Here is a 5,105-nt window from a genome sequence, read left to right as displayed (position 1 = left end):
TGTTAATCGAAATAGGAGATAAATAAAATAACTAGTTATTAGCAGAGTCGTTTAAGGAAAAGTGCAAAGGTTTATTTGGTCATCGGTAACTCCATGTGGTTTCATACTCAAGCAAACCATGTAGAATACCTTGGGATGTTTATAAGGGTTTTCATTTTGCAAACAATGAAAGGTGAGCAGTAAGTGTATAAATCTGACTTCAATTCAAATACTACATCCATTTTCGGATAGGTGATACATAACGATTGTTGTTTGGTTGGCACATTGGCAAGTTGTCTTATGGTACATTCTAAAGCCATGGTTTCTAGCATAAAATATGGTTCTTCATCAATTTATGTCACTACTCTACTTCCTTCTCCGGTTTCATTGTCTAAAACGTCTAACCCTTCTGGTCATTTGCAACGTCTTATTGCTTCTTTTCTTCTCGCTCGAGTGATTTTTTTAATTTCGAGGTCAAACTCTAATGGTTCCCTTGGGTCTAACCAAGTCACAAAGAAAAAAAAATTAGATTTTTGCTAGTCCCTACCAACGATGCTAAAATTTGATGGGTGTTGAATCCACCAAAAATAAATTTAACAGTATGTAAATAGTAGTATAGGGTGTAGGGTCGATCCCACAAAGACTGAATATTTAAATTGTATTTTCTTATTAAGTAGGAGGCCTTGTAGGCAGTTGGCATGCCCATGACGTGTGTCAATTTGTACGAAAATAGAAAGGGGTTTACATTTGATATAAAAATAAAAAAACAAAAAGTAAATTGAAATAAAAAATGAAACAAACTAAACAAAAAGGTATTAAAACTAAGCAAAATTAAAAACCAATAAGATGATGTTCTAGCTTCAAGCATGATTTAGGCTCTGGCTTCGAACTGATCCTTGACAACAGATCTTCTCCTCTAATTGATAAGTCAATATATTGATCGACAAACTTCTCAGACCACCGCCCTTCCTTATGTAAATTAACAGTGGGAACACTCAATAGCTAACATCTTACCAATGAACAACCTTGAATCTGTATCCACGATTTAGCTCCTCGATAGCTTTTCAAATTAGAATGATCTAGTTTGAATAAACAACCTCAAATGTGTGGGTTGTTTAAATCCAATCATTATTTCCCTTGACAGATCCAATCACTCACTCAATTAATCACATCAAGTAGTTCCTCGGTAGACCGATTACAACAATTACAGATTGTATCAGTTTTTCTAACAGCATGTCATACAACACTAAAGCAATAAGTTTTTTTTTTCCTTGATGCTATTACAACTTTATGGGTCGACTAAGCCTATCTCCTTAAACCTTAAATCTAATATTACAAAGTTATCAAAAATAAATAAAAGATACTGTAACGCCCTAAATAATTTATTTATGTTTCTGTAAATATTTGACATGAGTGTGTATCTGCTTCAGTGGTTAAGTGTTTGGGTGTGTGTGTGAGGTCCCAAGTTCAAGCCTTACCTTTAGTAAATTCTGGTTATTTTTAGATCCAAGCCTTATCCCTTTTCAGTGGGATTTTATTTAATTGCCTATGAAATTCATATTAGAATGAGCCTGCTGGTTCAAGTGGTAAGTGAGTTAGTATGTTAGAGGTTCTATGTTCGAATCCCTGTGTTAGCAAAGGTGTTAATTTTTGCTCAAATACCTGTTAAGAGTTTCGGTGGAGCTTGATTTCTAAGGGAGTTATGAGTAGTGGGTCAGTGGGAGTAAAATTAGGGATTTGGGATACTTTTGTTTCTATCCATTGTTTCACTTTGTCTTCCCCAAACCTATCATTTTTTTCTGTTCTTTTGATTCTCCCTTTTTTTTTGTTTCGAGCTATCGGCATTCTCGTTGTTTTGCTTCTCCGTTTTCCTTGGTTATTCAGTAAGTGGGATTCTAGTAGTTGTTAGAAGTGTTCATTTTCCAAATTGTTAGTTGGAACCTTATTTTCTATTTTGGTAGCAAGAAATCAAGTAGAAAAGACTCTTCTCTCGCGGAATCGTAGTCAGAATCGTTCGGGTGGTAAGGTAAGTGTTGAGTGCTTGATTTGAACCATTTTTGGTTTCATCATTTTGGGTAAAATTGAGGTTTAAAACTGATGTTGGGAATTTCTTATGTTGATTTTAGGTATTGTGTGGCTCGGGAGTGTTTTTGGCATCAAATCATACCAGGTGTGTACCCAAATCGCAGGGCACGACCATGTGGTGGCCGAAGTGTGGCCGTGTAAGCCATATGGGTTAGGCCAAGTTGGGCGTATGGGCCACACGAGCATGTGGGCCACTTGGGCTAGGCCAATCTGGACATGTGGACCACATGGGCGTGTGGGCCCATATTTCTGTAATTTTCCCTAGGGTTGCACGAGTAGCTCCGATCGACTGTGGGCCTACTGTAGCGTCGGTAGGGGCTAGTTAAACCCTAATTTCTATGCTATGATATTTTGATAGACTGATCTGAGTAGGATACTGAATGTATGCCTGACTATATTGTTATATGTATATCTGATATCTGTATATATGCATGTTGAACATGTTAAATCTGTATCTGATTTCTGTATCTGTTATTGAGGTGAGATATCTATATGAGGAGGAAGTATTATGTTTTGCGTTAAACGCCTATATTCTGGCAGCTCGGCTGCATATTATCTGATATGTGTCTTAATGGCACGACATGGTGTGTAAGGATGGATGGGTGTTTTTAACTCCACACGGTGTGATGGGATGGACAAAGTTGGTGTGTAGAGGATGGGGGTAGGATTTCTACATATCTGTTTCTATAATCTAAATCTGAATTCAAATCTGCTTCTGACTGTGTCTATGATTCGTTATGTTTGCATGCCTAATTCTGTTAGGTTACACACTGAGTTTACGTAAACTCACATCTGTTTGTCTGTTCTGTCAGGTAATCCACAAATTTAGGCTGATCGGTGTGGCAGAGACTCAGCAGTGACCACTTAACCATAAACTGTTTTAAGTTTTAAATTATGGTTTTAGTTACGATTTTGAGTTTTATTCTGAGAGTTTGTAATTTCTGGGACTCTCTGGACTTTATAATTTTTAACTATTGATTTTTGGCTTGATAATAATTTGCATGTCTTGAAAAATAATTTTATGAAATCGACGGTTTTTAAGCAAAAGAGATTTTTCTAAAATACGAATTGGATTTCTAAAAATGTATCGGTTTGTTTGGCTTTCGCTGCAAAATAGGTTTGGCAAATAAACTAGTTAATTAACGTTTTCAAAAATGGTCATAAATATATGATTTAAATGACTGAAATGATTTTACATAACTAAACCCATTCGCTATGATACTTCCAGATTCGGCCATAAAGTCTAGGCTGGGTTTGGGGTGTTATAGATACAATGTTGAAAAGTAAAATATTTTCCTAATAAAATTTTAAAAATATTATTTTTACAATTAAAATTCCAAAATAAAAAATTCTAATCCATTAGTTTGTTGTCCAACTCAAAAGTCTTTTGACTATTCACATTTTCGACTCATTTCGAAATTTTTTTGGATTTATTTTACCAAATAAAAATTTAATTAATAAGTCCAAAATTAGTAATATCTCATTCAAAAACATATATATAAAATAGGCGCAATAAATATGTCAATTGAACACATTATCAAGTAATATTAAAAAACTTTGTAAAATGAAAGAATTAAAGAATTATAAGAACAAAAATTGTGTTTTAAATATAATTGTGTGTACATGAATCAGTGAAAAAGTAAAACTTGTGAATTAATTGGAAAGTGGTAATAAATTGTTCATTGAGCATTTAAAAGTGATTTTTGATTATTTATGTAAAACTTGATATGTTTATTTTTTTTATAAGTGTGAAATTGAAATTTACTAAATAGTGTTAATAAAGTGAAATGTGTATTAAATTGAGTAGAATAATTATAATATAATTGGTATGTCAAAGGGATTAGTATGTGTGCTTATGTTGAAGACATTATTTAATGTAAAGACGACTATTTATGCCTCATGGCATAGCATGTAAGTACATAGTAAGGGCCCTAAATATTTTGGTATAAGGTTGGTTGCACCTTTAGTGCAAATCAGTGTATGGTACCTAAGTGTGTTTTATTAAGCTTTACTAAAGCCAAAATGTTTAAAATTTGACTAATAAGCATTATTAATGAATGTCACTTGTTAAATAAAAACAAAAGTGATATATGCAAAGTGTTTATAAATAATGATAATTGAATTTATAATCACAACAAGTATTTAAATGAATAAAGGTAAAGCGCATGACTTAAAAATGAACAAAAGAATAGGAGTGGGACTTAAATGAATTCATTAATGTCATCACTACTTTGAGTTAGTAAGTTGAGAATTTAAGATTAAAATGCTATGCGACAAATAAGTGACATGAATATATCTGGTATATTTATAAGTTATATAATGAAGAAAGCTATGAAATGACTAATGGAAAGTGATTATGATGTGAATAATAGGTTAGAGAATTGGTAGCTTCAAAGCGAAGCTTTTAATTTATAAAATGATTTAGCCTTAAGTGTAAATAATGGTAAAGTTTATAAAATCACTCTCCAATTTCATTATTGTTCGATTACGATTTGATATTATCTCTTTGAAGAACCATTGTCGTAATACTTTATTTTTCTTATCAACGCTAATAATCTCTATTTTTTTTACTGATAATTCTTTTAGATGCTATTTGATTGAATATACTTAACTATTGGATGCTATTTATAAAGTTAAACTTAAATTTTAATTGGTATATAACTTTAATATTATAATTTTTTCTATGTTTTATACTTAGAGTTTTATTAGTTAATAAGTCTATTTTAAAATTATCACAACTTTTTTGAATAATAAGTTTAAATTAAACTATAATTATTTTCAAAATTAATTTAATAATATGGTGAAAAATAAAAGGTACTCTCATCCATTCAATAACTTTTCCAAACTCATGCTTTTATATATAATATATAAAGAGCAAATTTTTGTTTTGATCCTTCCAAAATTATCTATTTCAATTCTGATTACTCTTACAAAATTTCTAACTTTGCACCTGTCCTCTACATAGATGATTTATCATGGACCTATAGGTTTGGAGTCCTCTTTGTGTTCATATATATATGTGGAGTCTTTTTTTTTTTTTT

The sequence above is a fragment of the Gossypium hirsutum genome, chromosome A08, assembly GCF_007990345.1.
Source record: "Gossypium hirsutum isolate 1008001.06 chromosome A08, Gossypium_hirsutum_v2.1, whole genome shotgun sequence".
Taxonomy (NCBI): domain Eukaryota; kingdom Viridiplantae; phylum Streptophyta; class Magnoliopsida; order Malvales; family Malvaceae; genus Gossypium; species Gossypium hirsutum.
Note: the sequence above shows the minus strand (reverse complement) of the source record.